General features: G+C 40.1%; 1 non-coding gene across 1 annotated transcript; it reads right to left on the bottom strand.

Annotated features, from left to right (window-relative positions):
- Positions 1–11,836: 11,836 nt before the first annotated feature.
- On the bottom strand, positions 11,837–11,943 carry LOC119533521. Its single transcript, XR_005216651.1, has one exon. It is a non-coding gene; the product is annotated as a U6 spliceosomal RNA (small nuclear RNA).
- Positions 11,944–14,521: the final 2,578 nt, after the last annotated feature.

Raw genomic sequence — 14,521 nt, 5'->3', positions numbered from 1 at the left:
AAATGTGCATGTATCTTCTCCTTCTAGCCACTCTCCTCTGCTTTTGTCTGCCCTGAAATGAAGCTGTTACACAGAGTATTTACTGCCGTCTACTTTCCGACTGCATCCATCTTCTCTAGTGAAATATTCCATCTGCATGACGTAGGTTCAATTCACATTTCTGTGTGCATGCTTTTCGATACTAAGTCAGCCTCCATTGTCACCTCTCTTCAGCCTGCCCCATCCCCAATGCTCCCAGAAGGAACTGAAACACAAACCTTATCAGGTCACTCCCCTACTTCACAGCTCTCTGTGGTATCTCACTACCTTCAGGACAAAGGCCAAACTCCTTTGCTGGGATACAAGAACCTTCATGAACCGGCCCCTCCCCTCCTATACCTCCAGCCTCATCTCTTGCTTAGGTATTATTAAGTACTTGACTTGTTCAGAAGTCCCAGCAAGTAAATGATGGGACTAGGACTGGAGCTCTGAGGACCCTGAGATGCAGGTCAGCATGTTTTCTCCACTCTGGGTTCCTTTGTACGCCTGTCAAAAGATTGGGCAAAGTTACCAAGCCTTAAGTATTATGTTCATTGTACGTTTTTAGTAGCTACTCTTCATCAGTTAATAAAGTGCCCTTTTATTCCTAGTTTGCTAAAAACTTTTATCATGAATGGGTACTGTCTTCTATTAAAGTGTTTCCTGCATTTATTGAAATAATTTTGTGGTTTTTCTCTTTAGTTTACTTTATACCAACACATTTTTCTAATATTATACTAACCTTGTTTTCCTGAGTTAAATCCAACTTAATCATGATACATTATCCTTCTTAAACATTTTGGATTCAGTTCTCAAATATTTCTTGATGATTTTCATACAATTTTCGTAAATAAGACTGACTGGTAGCTGTTTTCTTTCTTGTTCCTTCCTTTCCTGGTTTGGGCTTAATGGTTATGTTGTCCTAACAAATGAGTTATAGAATTATGGGAGTATTTCTTCTTTTGCATTTCTCTGGAAAAATTTGTATAAAATTAAAATATTCTTTTCCTTGAAGGTTTGATAGAATTTTTCTATAAACCATGTAAGCCTGCTGTTTTAAACTATTCATTCAATTTCTTTAATGGTTAAAGAACAACTTAAGTTGATAACTAACTTGATGACTGTAAGACAAAATGTTCAGTCAGGGCTCCCTGAAGAGCTGATGTGCTCCCCATCTTTGCTGTTTTGAATCTGTTATGTACCCTGTAAAAGAACATGTTCTCTTAATCCATCCTTATGGGGGCAAACCTATTGTTGGGTGGGATTTTTTAATTAGGTTGTGTTCTGGTTTGCTAATGCTGCTGATCTGCAAAATACCAGAAATGGATTGGCTTTTATAAAGGGGGTTTATTTGCTTACAAAGTTACAGTCTTAAGGCCATAAAGTGTCCAAGGTAAGGCATCAACAATGGAGTACCTTTACTGGAGGATGGCCAATGGCATCCAGAAAACCTCTGTTAACTGGGAAGGCACATGGCTGGCATCTCCTTGCTCCTAGGTTGCGTTTCAAAATGGCATTCTCCAAAATGTCTGTGTCAGCTTCAATGGCTGGCTTCAAAATGTCTGTCTCAGCTGCAGCTTCTTTCCAAAATGTCACTCTCAGTTTCTCTGAGCTCCTTCTGTCTGTGAACTTTTTTTATAGGGCTCCAGTGATTTCATAAAGACCCACGCTGAATGGGTGGGGTAACACCTCTATGGAAATTATCCAATCAAAGATCTCACCCAGTTGATTGAGTCACATCGCCATAGAAACACTCAATCAAAGATTCCAACCTAATCAACACTAATACATCTGCCCCCACAAAATTGCATCAAAGATAATGGCGTTTTGGAGGACATAATACATCCAAACTGGCACAGGCTGTTTCCATGGACATGTGACCCAGCCCTTTCAAGGTGGGTCTTATTCCTTTGCTGGAGTCCTCTGAGAGGATAAAAGACAGATGAAACTCAGCTCAGAGAAACGAAGAGAGAAATGCCCCAAAGATGCAAGGGAAGGACCCACAGTTGCTGAGAGAGAAAGCCACTGAAACCAGAAGTTAAACCTGGGAGATAAAGACCAGCAGACATTGCCACATGCCTTTCCTTGTGTCAGAGGAATCCTGGGTGCCAGCAGCCTTTCTCCAGAGAAGGTATCCTCCTATTGACTGCCTTAATTTGGACATTTTCATGACCTTAGAATTGTAACTTGCCAACTTAATAAATCCCCATTGTTAAAAACCAACTCATTTCTGGTATATTGCATTCCGGCTGCTTTAGCAAACTGAAATACCATCTTTAGAGGTGCTCAATTAGTATGGACAATCATGAGATAGGATGACATAAGGAGGATTTAAGAACGATATGGATGTATGAACCATATTGTCAGTTTGGTCATGGATCTGAGTACAATAGAGGATAATATACCTATAAAAATACATCTCAAATATTATACTAAGTATTTGATTAACATATCTTGACTACACATGACTTACTGATTCTTACTTGAAAGACACAACTAACTTTACCAAGTCATTTCAGTTTATGGACCTGTTAGCAATGCTGTAAATTGACAAACATTGCCACCTTTTGGTACTTGTAAAGAATTAGATATAAGCAACCTGTAGTTTCCTGCTTTGCAACATGGCTCTGCTCTAATTTCATGGTAGACATTGGGGATTAAATATTGCTGTTTTTGATTTTTCTTATTAGTCACATAAAACACAGAATGCCTGGGTTCCTATTCCAGCTCCACCACTATCCAGTTATGTGAGTTTGGGCAAGTTGCTTAATTTCTTTAAGCCTCAGGTTTGTTGTCTTTTTTTTTTATTTTTTTATTTTTTTTAATCTTCATTTTATTGAGATATATTCACATACCACGCAGTCATACAAAACAAATCGTACTTTCGACTGTTCACAGTACCATTACATAGTTGTACATTCATCACCTAAATCAATCCCTGACACCTTCATTAGCAAACACACAAAAATAACAAGAGTAATAATTAGAGTGAAAAAGAGCAATTGAAGTAAAAAAGAACACTGGGTACCTTTGTCTGTTTGTTTCCTTCCCCTATTTTTCTACTCATCCATCCATAAACTAGACAAAGTGGAGTGTGGTCCTTATGGCTTTCCCAATCCCATTGTCACCCCTCATAAGCTACATTTTTATATAACTGTCTTCGAGATTCATGGGTTCTGGGTTGTAGTTTGATAGTTTCAGGTATCCACCACCAGCTACCCCAATTCTTTAGAACCTAAAAAGGGTTGTCTAAAGTGTGCGTAAGAGTGCCCACCAGAGTGACCACTCGGCTCCTTTTGGAATCTCTCTGCTACTGAAGCTTATTTCATTTCCTTTCACATCCCCCTTTTGGTCAAGAAGATGTTCTCCGTCCCACGATGCCAGGTCTACATTCCTCCCCAGGAGTCATATTCCACGTTGCCAGGGAGATTCACTCCCCTGGGTGTCTGATCCCACGTAGGGGGGAGGGCAGTGATTTCACCTTTCAAGTTGGCTTAGCCAGAGAGAGAGGGCCACATCTAAGCAACAAAGAGGCATTCGGGAGGAGGCTCTTAGGCACAACCATACGGAGGCCTAGCCTCTCCTTTGCAGCAACCGTCTTCCCAAGGGTAAAACTTATGGTAGAGGGCTCAACCCATCAAACCACCAGTCCCCTATGTCTGTGGTCATGTTAGCAACCATCGAGGTGGGGTAGGCCAATACCCCTGCATTCTCCACAGGCTCCTCAAGGGGGCACTACATCTTTTTTTTCCTTGTTTTTCTTTTCTTTTTTTTTTAACTTTCCCTTCTTTTTTAAATCAACTGTATGAAAAAAAAAGTTAAAAAGAAAACAAACATACAATAAAAGAACATTTCAAAGAGACCATAACAAGGGAGTAAGAAAAAGACAACTAACCTAAGATAACTGCTTAACTTCCAACATGTTCCTACTTTACCCCAAGAAAGTTACCTAATATAGCAACATTTCTGTGAACTTGTTCCTACTATATCCATCAGAAATTAACAGACCGTAGTCATTCCTGGGCATCCCCAGAACGTTAAATAGCTTATCTGTTCTTCTTGGATTATTGTTCCCCCTTCCTTAATTGCTCTCTACTGCTAGTTCCCCTACATTCTACATTATAAACCATTCGTTTTACATTTTTCAAAGTTCACATTAGTGGTAGCATATTTCTCTTTTTGTGCCTGGCTTATTTTGCTCAGCATTATCGCTTCAACGTTCATCCGTGTTGTCATATGTTTCACGAGATCGTTCCTTCTTACTGCCGCGTAGTATTCCATCGTGTGTATATACCACATTTTATTTATCCACTCATCTGTTGAAGGACATTTGGGTTGTTTCCATCTCTTGGCAATTGTGAATAACGCTGCTATGAACATTGGCGTGCAGATATCTGTTCGTGTCACTGCTTTCCGATCTTCCGGGTATATACCGAGAAGTGCAATCGCTGGATCGAATGGTAGCTCTATATCTAGTTTTCTAAGGAACTGCCAGACTGACTTCCAGAGTGGCTGAACCATTATACAGTCCCACCAACAATGAATAAGAGTTCCAATTTCTCCACATCCCCTCCAGCATTTGTAGTTTCCTGTTTGTTTAATGGCAGCCACTCTAATAGGTGTTAGATGGTATCTCATTGTGGTCTTAATTTGCATCTCTCTAATAGCTAGTGAAGCTGAACATTTTTTCATGTGTTTCTTGGCCATTGGTATTTCCACTTCAGAGAACTGTCTTTTCAGATCTTTTGCCCATTTTATAATTGGGCTGTCTGTACTATTGTCATTGAGTTGTAGGATTTCTTTATATATGCAAGACATCAGTCTTTTGTCAGATACATGGTTTCCAAAAATTTTTTCCCATTGAGTTGGCTGCCTCTTTACCTTTTTGAGAAATTCCTTTGAGGTGCAGAAACTTCTAAGCTTGAGGAGTTCCCATTTATCTATTTTTTCTTTTGTTGCTTGTGCTTTGGGTGTAAAGTCTAGGAAGTGGCCGCCTAATACAAGGTCTTGAAGATGTTTTCCTACATTACCTTCTAGGAGTTTTATGGTACTTTCTTTTATATTGAGATCTTTGGTCCATTTTGAGTTAATTTTTGTGTAGGGGGTGAGGTAGGGGTCCTCTTTCATTCTTTTGGATATGGATATCCAACTCTCCCAGCCCCATTTGTTGAAAAGACCATTATGACTCAGTTCAGTGACTTTGGGGGCCTTATCAAAGATCAGTCGGCCATAGATCTGAGGGTCTATCTCTGAATTCTCAGTTCGATTCCATTGATCTATGTCTATCTTTGTGCCAGTACCATGCTGTTTTGGCAACTGTGGCTTTATAATAAGCTTCAAAGTCAGGGAGTGTAAGTCCTCCCACTTCGTTTTTCTTTTTTAGAGTGTCTAGCAATTTGACGCATCTTCCCTTTCCAAATAAATTTGATAACTAGCTTTTCCAAGTCTGCAAAGTAGGTTGTTGGAATTTTGATTGGGATTGCATTGAATCTGTAGATGAGTTTGGGTAAAATTGACATCTTAATGACATTTAGTCTTCCTATCCATGAATATGGAATATTTTTCCATCTTTTAAGGTCCCCTTCTATTTCTTTTAGTAGAGTTATGTAGTTTTCTTTGTATAGGTCTTTTACATCTTTGGTTAAGTTTATTCCTAGGTACTTGATTTTTTTAGTTGCTGTTGAAAATGGTATCTTTTTCTTGAGTGTCTCTTCAGTTTGTTCATTTCTAGCATATAGAAACATTACTGACGTATGTGCATTAATCTTGTATCCCGCTACTTTGCTAAATTTGTTTATTAGCTCTAGTAGCTGTATCGTCGATTTCTCAGGGTTTTGTAGATATAAGATCTTATCATCTGCAAACAATGACAGTTTTACTTCTTCTTTTCCAATTTGGATGCCTCTTATTTCTTTGTCTTGCCGGATTGCCCTGGCTAGCACTTCCAGCACAATGTTGAATAACAGTGGTGACAGCGGGCATCCTTGTCTTGTTCCTGATCTTAGAGGGAAGGCTTTCAGTCTCTCACCATTGAGTACTATGCTGGCTGTGGGTTTTTCATATATGCTCTTTATCATGTTGAGGAAGTTTCCTTCAATTCCTACCTTTTGAAGTGTTTTTATCAAAAACGGATGTTGGATTTTGTCAAATGCTTTTTCAGCATCTATTGAGATGATCAATTGATTTTTCCCTTTTGACTTGTTAATGTGTTGTAATACATTGATTGATTTTCTTATGTTGAACCATCCTTGCATGCCTGGAATGAACCCCACTTGGTCATGGTGTATGATTTTTTTAATGTGTCTTTGGATTCGATTTGCAAGTATTTTGTTGAGGATTTTTGCATCTATATTCATTAGGGAGATTGGCCGGTAGTTTTCCTTTTTTGTAGAATCTTTGCCTGGTTTTGGTATTAGATTGATGTTAGCTTCATAAAATGAGTTAGGTAGTGTTCCATTTTCTTCAATGTTTTGAAAGAGTTTGAGTAAGATTGGTGTCAGTTCTTTCTGGAAAGTTTGGTAGAATTCCCCTGTGAAGCCATCTGGCCCTGGGCATTTATTTGTGGGAAGCTTTTTGATGACTATTCGGATCTCTTTGCTTGTGATGGGTTGGCTGAGGTCTTCTATTTCTTCTCTGGTCAGTCTAGGTTGTTCATATGTTTCCAGGAAATTGTCCATTTCTTCTACATTATCCAGTTTGTTGCCATACAGTTGTTCATAATATCCTCTTATAATTTTTTTAATTTCTTCAGGATCTGCAGTTATGTCACCTTTTTCATTCATTATTTTGTTTATATGGGTCTTCTCTCTTTTTGATTTTGTCAGTCTAGCTAGGGGCTTGTCAATCTTGTTGATCTTCTCAAAAAACCAACTTTTGGTGATATTTATCCTCTCTATTGTTTTTTTGTTCTCTATGTCATTTATTTCTGCTTTAATCCTTGTTATTTCTTTTCTTCTACTTGGTTTAGGATTGGTTTGCTGTTCATTTGCTAGCTTCTTCAGTTGATCCATTAGTTCTTTGATTTTGGCTTTTTCTTCCTTTTTAATATATGCGTTTAGTGCTATAAATTTCCCTCTCAGCACTGCTTTTGCTGCATCCCATAGGTTTTGGTATGTTGTGTTCTCATTTTCATTCGTCTCTATATATTTAGCAATTTCTCTTGCTATTTCTTCTTTAACCCACTGATTGTTTAGGAGCGTGTTGTTTAACCTCCAGGTATTTGTGAATTTTCTAAGTCTCTGATGGTTATTGACTTCTAATTGTATTCCATTGTGGTCAGAGAATGTGCTTTGAATAATGTCAATCTTTTTAAATTTATTGAGGCTTGTTTTATGTCCCAGCATATGATCTATTCTGGAGAACGTTCCGTGAGCACTAGAAAAGTATGTGTATCCTGGTGATTTGGGATGTAATGTCCTGTATATGTCTGTTAAATCTAATTCATTTATCAGATTGTTTAGGTTTTCAATTTCCTTATTGGTCTTCTGTCTGGTTGATCTATCTATAGGAGAGAGGTATGTGTTGAAGTCTCCCACAATTATTGTGGAAACATCCATTGCTTCCTTTAGTTTTGTCAGTGTTTCTCTCATGTATTTTGTGGCACCTTGATTGGGTGCATAGACATTTACGATTGTTATTTCTTCTTGCTGAATTGCCCCTTTTATTCGTATGTAGTGGCCTTCTTTGTCTCTCAAAACATCCCTGCATTTGAAGTCTATTTTATCTGAGATTAATATTGCTACACCTGCTTTCTTTTGGCTGTAGCTTGCATGAAATATTTTTTTCCATCCTTTCACTTTCAGTTTCTTTGTGTCCCTGTGTCTAAGATGAGTCTCTTGTATGCAACATATTGATGGTTCATTTTTTTTGATCCATTCTGCGAATCTATATCTTTTAATTGGGGAGTTTAATCCATTTACATTCAACGTTATAACCGTGAAGGCATTTCTTGAATCAGCCATCTTATCCTTTGGTTTATGTTTGTCATATTTTTCCACTCTCTCTATTAATATCCTTTATTGTACCCATACCAAATCTCTTTAGTACTGAACCTTTCTCCAAGTCTCTCTGTCCTGTCTTTGTTTCTCTGTCTGTAGGGCTCCCTTTAGTATCTCCAGTAGGGCAGGTCTCTTGTTAGCAAATCCTCTCAGCATTTGTTTGTCTGTGAAAAATTTAAGCTCTCCCTCAAATTTGAAGGAGAGCTTTGCTGGATAAAGTATTCTTGGCTGGAAATTTTTCTCACTCAGAATTTTAAATATATCGTGCCACTGCCTTTTTGCCTCCATGGTGGCTGCTGAGTAGTCACTACTTAGTCTTCTGCTGTTTCCTTTGTATGTGGTGAATTGCTTTTCTCTTGCTGCTTTCAGAACTTGCTCCTTCTCTTCTGTGTTTGACAGTGTGATCAGTATATGTCTCGGAGTGGGTTTATTTGGATTTATTCTATTTGGAGTTTGCTGAACATTTATGATTTGTGTATTCACATTGTTTAGAAGATTTGGGAAGTTTTCTCCAACAATTTCTTTGAATACTCTTCCTAGACCTTTACCCTTTTCTTCCCCTTCTGGAACACCAATGAGTCTTATATTCGGACGTTTCATATTATCTATCATATCCCTGAGGTCCATTTCGATTTTCTCAATTTTTTTCCCCATTCTTTCTTTTATGCTTTCATTTTCCATTCTGTCATCTTCCAGGTCACTGATTCGTTGCTCAACTTCCTCTAGTCTTGTACTATGAGTGTCCAGAATCTTTTTAATTTGGTCAACACTTTCTTTAATTTCCATAAGATCATCCGTTTTTTTATTTAGTCTTGCAATGTCTTCTTTATGCTCTTCTAGGGTCTTCTTAATATCGTTTGTATCCCGTACTATGGTCTCATTGTTCATCTTTAGTTCTTTGAGTAGCTGCTCTAGGTGCTGTGTCTCTTCTGATCGTTTGATTTGGGTGCTTGGGCTTGGGTTATCCATATCGTCTGGTTTTTTCATATGCTTTATAATTTTCTGTTGTTTTTGGCCTCTTGGCATTTGCTGAACTTGATAGGGTTCTTTTAGGATTTGTAGACCAATTGAATCCTTATCTCTAATTTATCAGATCTACAGCTTCGTGGAGTACACTTTCTCTAACTAACCAGCAGGTGGCGTCCACGAGCCACCTGTTCTCCACAAGCCAGTCCTCCCCTGCTTAGCCTTTTTGGTGAGTGGGGGAGTGAGTCTTGTGGGGTCCAACTGGTGTACCAAGCTTGTGTGTGTAGTTGGTGTTGCCTGCCCTGTATATGGGCCGTGTTTCTGGGTAGTCAGGGAGGGGGGGTGGCTCTAACAATCAAATCTCCCTGGTGATCCTAGAGTTTTAAAGCTGCTGCAATAGTCTAATCCTTCAGTTCAGTCCTGCCACAGTTTGTCTCTGCCACTGACCCACAAGTCTTTGGTATTGGCGTATGGCTCCTGAGACTTGCAAGTGGGCCCCTCTTCCAGGCTGTGCACCCCGGGTCCTCTGTTGAGGGATGACTGTGCTATGTCACAGGTGAGTGCTGTCCCCCCAGGGCAGTTCTGGGCTGCTGGGCTGTGTAGGGTGGCTCCCAGTCTGCTGAAATGATGGCTGAATGGGGCTTTGTTAATTCACACTGCTCTACCTTCCCAACTCTGGGACAATCAGCTGAGGTTGCAGGGAAGGCTAATGTCCACGCCCAGTTTGTGGTGTGTGCCTGTTATTTGAAGCGCTTCCATCACACTGGGTTGTCTGGGGCAGCTCTGGGCTATGGGGCTGGCGATGGGCAGGAGTGTTTCCTGTCCACCAGGATGGTGGCTGTGAGCGGACACCCCCCTTTTCTTGGGAAGTTGTGGTGTTTAGTGAATTTTCTCAGCCACTGGATTATTGCCTTTTGTCTCAGAGCTCTCTTCTGCTCTTGTCTTGACCTGCCCAAATTGCAAGTCTTTGAAGCTTTCTGTATTGGGCTTCTTAGAGTAATTGTTTTAGAAAAAGAAAAAAGGATTAAAAAAAAGGCCCCTCCTCACAGATCTAATGGGTTATTGAAATGCTAAGAGACAAAGCAATTAGGGCCATTAAGGAAAGGTCCACAGGGCAGAGAGATCAGCTTTTCTTGGGGATTTGCATATGAGCCTCAGGGCCTGAGCTCTGCCCTTCCCCTTTCTATGTTCACCAGAACTCCAAAAATCCTCCGCTTTTATTTTGGAGTTTTTCGTGTTTTTTTTTTCTATGCCTGCCTCCTCTCTGCTGGGCTGGCTGCTCTCAGATTCTCTGGTGTCTGGTCTCAGTCCATCTATGGTTGGAGTTTGGATCAGTAGAATGAGTTTCTGATAAGGGCTGCCACTGCAGTTCTCCGTTCTCCTTCCCGGAGCTGACAGCCCCTCCTCCCACGGGACTGAGCCTGACAGAGAGGGGTGCGGGTCCCCTGGCCACAAAAACTTACAGATTTCGCTGATCTCAGGAGTTCCACGTTTTCATGAGTGTTGTATGAAGTATGCCCAAAGTCAAATTGCTCTGTGGTGTCCAGTCCACGCAGTTCCTGGCTTTCTACCTACTTTCCTGAAGGAGTAACTAAAACATACAGCTCACCAGTCCGCCATCTTGCCCCGCCTCTTTTTTTTTTAATTATGAAAGCATAATATTTATTGTAAAAATCTCAGAAAATATAGATCATTATAACTTACATATTGAAAATCACCTGTATTTCACTATCTAAGGAGATATACTGCTAACATTTTGATGTATTTCCCACTGCCTTATTTCACAAGAAATTTTCTATGACATTACTCTTTATAAATATGATTTTATAGGTTGCCTATTTCCATTGTATGGATGTTTCATAATTACTTCATTTATTCTCTTCTTTTATCATTGGATGTTTCTGTTTCCGTATTTTTTCTAATATAAACAATGCTGTAATGAAATCTATACACATAAATTTTTGTTTTCATTGTGAATTATTTTTTGTGTCAGGTAGATTGACTCCATCTAGAGCTCCTTTATTTTTAGTCACTTTTCATTTAGAAGTGGTCATGTGGCCCACTTCTAAATAATGATACAGAAGCAGAAGTTGCATGGTGAGACTTCTGTGAAAGATTTTTTTAAAGGGTCAGAGTTCTGCTGGCCTACTTTCTTTTCCAGACAAACATGATGATGATGATGATGGTGGTGATGATGGGAGGGTGAAGGGCCTTCCCTTGCTACTTTCACTGTACTGGAAGCACTCTCTTTATTATGCTATCTTCTGCTTGAATTCTCCCAGCTACCTTTTCTCTCCCTGAATAAAAGTCTTAGGTTATCCAGTCCTCTAAATGTCCCTGACCTGATTTCTAGTTTCGCAGTCAATGATTTCACTAGCTACATCCTACTCTCATGCTGTTCCTCCACAGTGGTCACCTGCTGACCACTTCTTTGCATTCTTATTGTTCTAACTTTGGCTTGCACAGTGGATGAAAGGAAGATTGGAATGTGAAAAGAGTCATTGTAGCTTAGTGGTTAGCAGAATGTTTTCTGGAGCTGAATGGGCATGAATTGTAGCTCTGTCCTAAACAATTTTCTTATTTCTTTGTTCCTCTGTTTCCTTACCTGAAAAATAGGAAAAATAATAGTAGCCACCTCAAACGGTTGTTATGAGAATTAAACAAGTTAATATATTTTTTCCAGTTCAGTTATATTGAGACATAGTCAAATACCCTACAGTCATCCAGAGTGTACACACAATTGTTCACAGTACCATCATATAGTGCATTTATCACCAAAATTCATTTTTGAACATTTTCATTACCCCCAAAAAATTAAAATAAGAGTAAAAATACAAGTAAAGAAGAACACTCCCCAAAATATGGAATACTTCACGAATTTGTGTCACATCCTTGTGCAGGGGCCATGCTAATCTTCTCTGCATCATTCCAATTTTCGTATATGTGCTGCCGAAGCGAGCACCCTCAGTTTTTTAATCTATAAAAAAACCATTGAAACTATATCCTAGAGTTATGCTGATTAGATAATCCATATAAAGCCATTGTGATAGAGTGCATGGCATTTCCTAAATCTGATCAATTTTTTTATTAGTAGTAAAAGCTAATTAAATTTTAATATACAAATACTTAAAAAAGAACTAAACAAAGATAACTACCCTTACAAAAGATCCCTTTACAAAAGATCACTCATCTGATCTTTCATCCGTCTTGCAAGGTTACAACTACCTGACTTTTAAAGATAAATTCTGGCTCAGAAAGTTTAAATAAGTCCCCTTAAAGTTCCTTGGCCTCTAATCACAGAGTTAGGATCTAAGCACTATTACTGATGCAAAAGGCTAAGGTCTGTGCCTCATTAACACTGCCTTTTATAAGTTATCTGCAGCTCAATCAAATTGATGGACCCGTTCCCCAAGCCACATCTACCTAACCAATTTTGAGAAGTCAGTGTAGGTTTCCTCAGAGTGGCTTCCTAACTTTGCACAACGTTTTGACAGGCCTGCAAGGGAGCCCAGAGTGGGGAAAACATGCTGACCTACATCCTCAGGGTGCTTGGAGCTCCAGCCATAGTCCCTTCATTTACTTGCTGGGATCCTGGACAAGTAAATAACTTAACTGTCCTAGATTCTGGTTTCCTTCACAAGGACAGAAGACACTGAATGGTACCAGGTAATCTTCAAATTCTTTTCTAGAGTTTAATTCTCAGAATCTACGAATTCCACAGAGCAGCTGCATAAGGTCCACTAAAGAAGTCCCTCCTGTACCCCAGCCTGAATCCAGACTGTAAGGACTTCCCAGTGACTCTTGGTGCAGTTTCCTGCACCCTGTCAGCTTTTCTTTTAGCCTCAGTAATTTCTCTGAGGTAGAAATGGACCTCTCAGCTGTGGTGCTCAACTGTTAGAGAGACAATCACAATAAATCTGATCCAAATAAAAGGTCTCCCTAGCAGTTAGAAATTGAGTACCTTTTAAATAGTGCTTGATCAAGTTCTACACTATAAGACAGACTACCAAGGCTATTTCTGCCCTTGACAAAGGTTTTGAGAAAATGGCTAAAGCATACCTTCTCTGATCCATATGCCAGCAATAGCCTCCCAATCCAGCTTAATATAGGGGAGAATGGAGGGAACTTCAGGGTCTAAACTGAACCTTCAATCCCCAGCAGAGGAACCAGAGGTCACTTCCACACTCTGCTTCTGGGTAGAGAATTTTATAATTGTTTCCTCCCTTGGGGAAACATGAAAGTTAGCCAACCTAGCTGGGGCTTGCTACTTTCCTGGGGCTGCTCCAGGTTGGCTGACAGCCAACAGTGGCTGTTTAAGAAATAAATCCCCTCATCAAAAATAAGGAAATTGTTGAACAAAGCCTGGAATTTCAAGGATAGGAAATTGTTGAACAAAGCCTGGAATTTCAAGGATGGAAACAGGTTATAAAAATGTTTCCTCCTCAATGTAGAGGGCACATGTGGCTCATAGGGAGGTTGTAGACCAAGCACATCAGTTCTGAGAGGAGTGGTGAGGGTCCCAGGCCAGCACCGAGTAAGTGGTGCCACAAAGGTAACTGCTTACCTATGCGAAGACTGCCAAGGCCAGGGCAGCGGCATCCTTAGGAGCAATCACTGATGACCAAAGGCCTACCCCCACGACCTTCTCAGACTTGAGACCTGAGATGGTGGTGCAGACCAAATGGTGGGGAAGGAGCCATGGAAAATGGCTACAACAGAATAACTTCCTGTTGACTTTTTCAAGTGAGGGCTCCAAGCCAGATTTCATTTAATTTAGAAAGTTAATGTTACCTTTTTAGCAATACCTGTATTGTGGAGAAATCTATAACTATTACACTTAGAACTAAATATTATTTAATGTTATTGCCACTGTAAGACATCTCATAGACATGGACTCTTCGTCAGACCAATAAAGTAAACTTTATTTTAGGGCCTGTCAACAGATTGGGTTCCCTGGAAAGCAGACCCTAAGCTGGAGGCTGGCATGTAAGAAGTTTATAGGAGGGTGTTCCTCGGGAGATAGCCCTGTGGGGGAGTGAAGAGAAGAAAGCAAGATTGGGCAGAGCGGGAAGAAGAGCTGCAATGTAGTCCTAACACAGGCCTCACCCAGTTCTACAGAGAGTGCTGGAACTTCGATAGCCCTGAGGAGTTGTCCCAAACTGAGGAAAGGTGGCTGGCAATCATATCTTCACATCAACTAATCATTGGATAAGCGCTCGCCCAGGGAAGGAGGCGTGACCTTGATGGGGGTGGGGTGGGGGGGTGGGGGTAGATGTCCCTTTAGCTAAGGCAATTCCTGAAGAGGGCTTTAGCTGTGATTTGTCCACAGTTAGGGGAATGAGTGCTTAGAAACTAAAGAGGAGAGGTGTCTGCAGGACACTGCAGCATCCTCCACGACAGGGCTCTTACTCTGCAGTACGTACACTATGAGATGCACAAACACTGTAAGAGGGCTTTAATGCATTTAACACACACCACGGCTGCTCAGCATGTGCTGGTACCCTTTGCTTCATAAGCAGAAATATCTAATTCCAAACACT

This window comes from Choloepus didactylus, chromosome 4 (assembly GCF_015220235.1).
Source record: "Choloepus didactylus isolate mChoDid1 chromosome 4, mChoDid1.pri, whole genome shotgun sequence".
Taxonomy (NCBI): Eukaryota; Metazoa; Chordata; class Mammalia; order Pilosa; family Megalonychidae; genus Choloepus; species Choloepus didactylus.
Note: the sequence above shows the minus strand (reverse complement) of the source record. Positions and strands in the feature narration are given on the sequence as shown.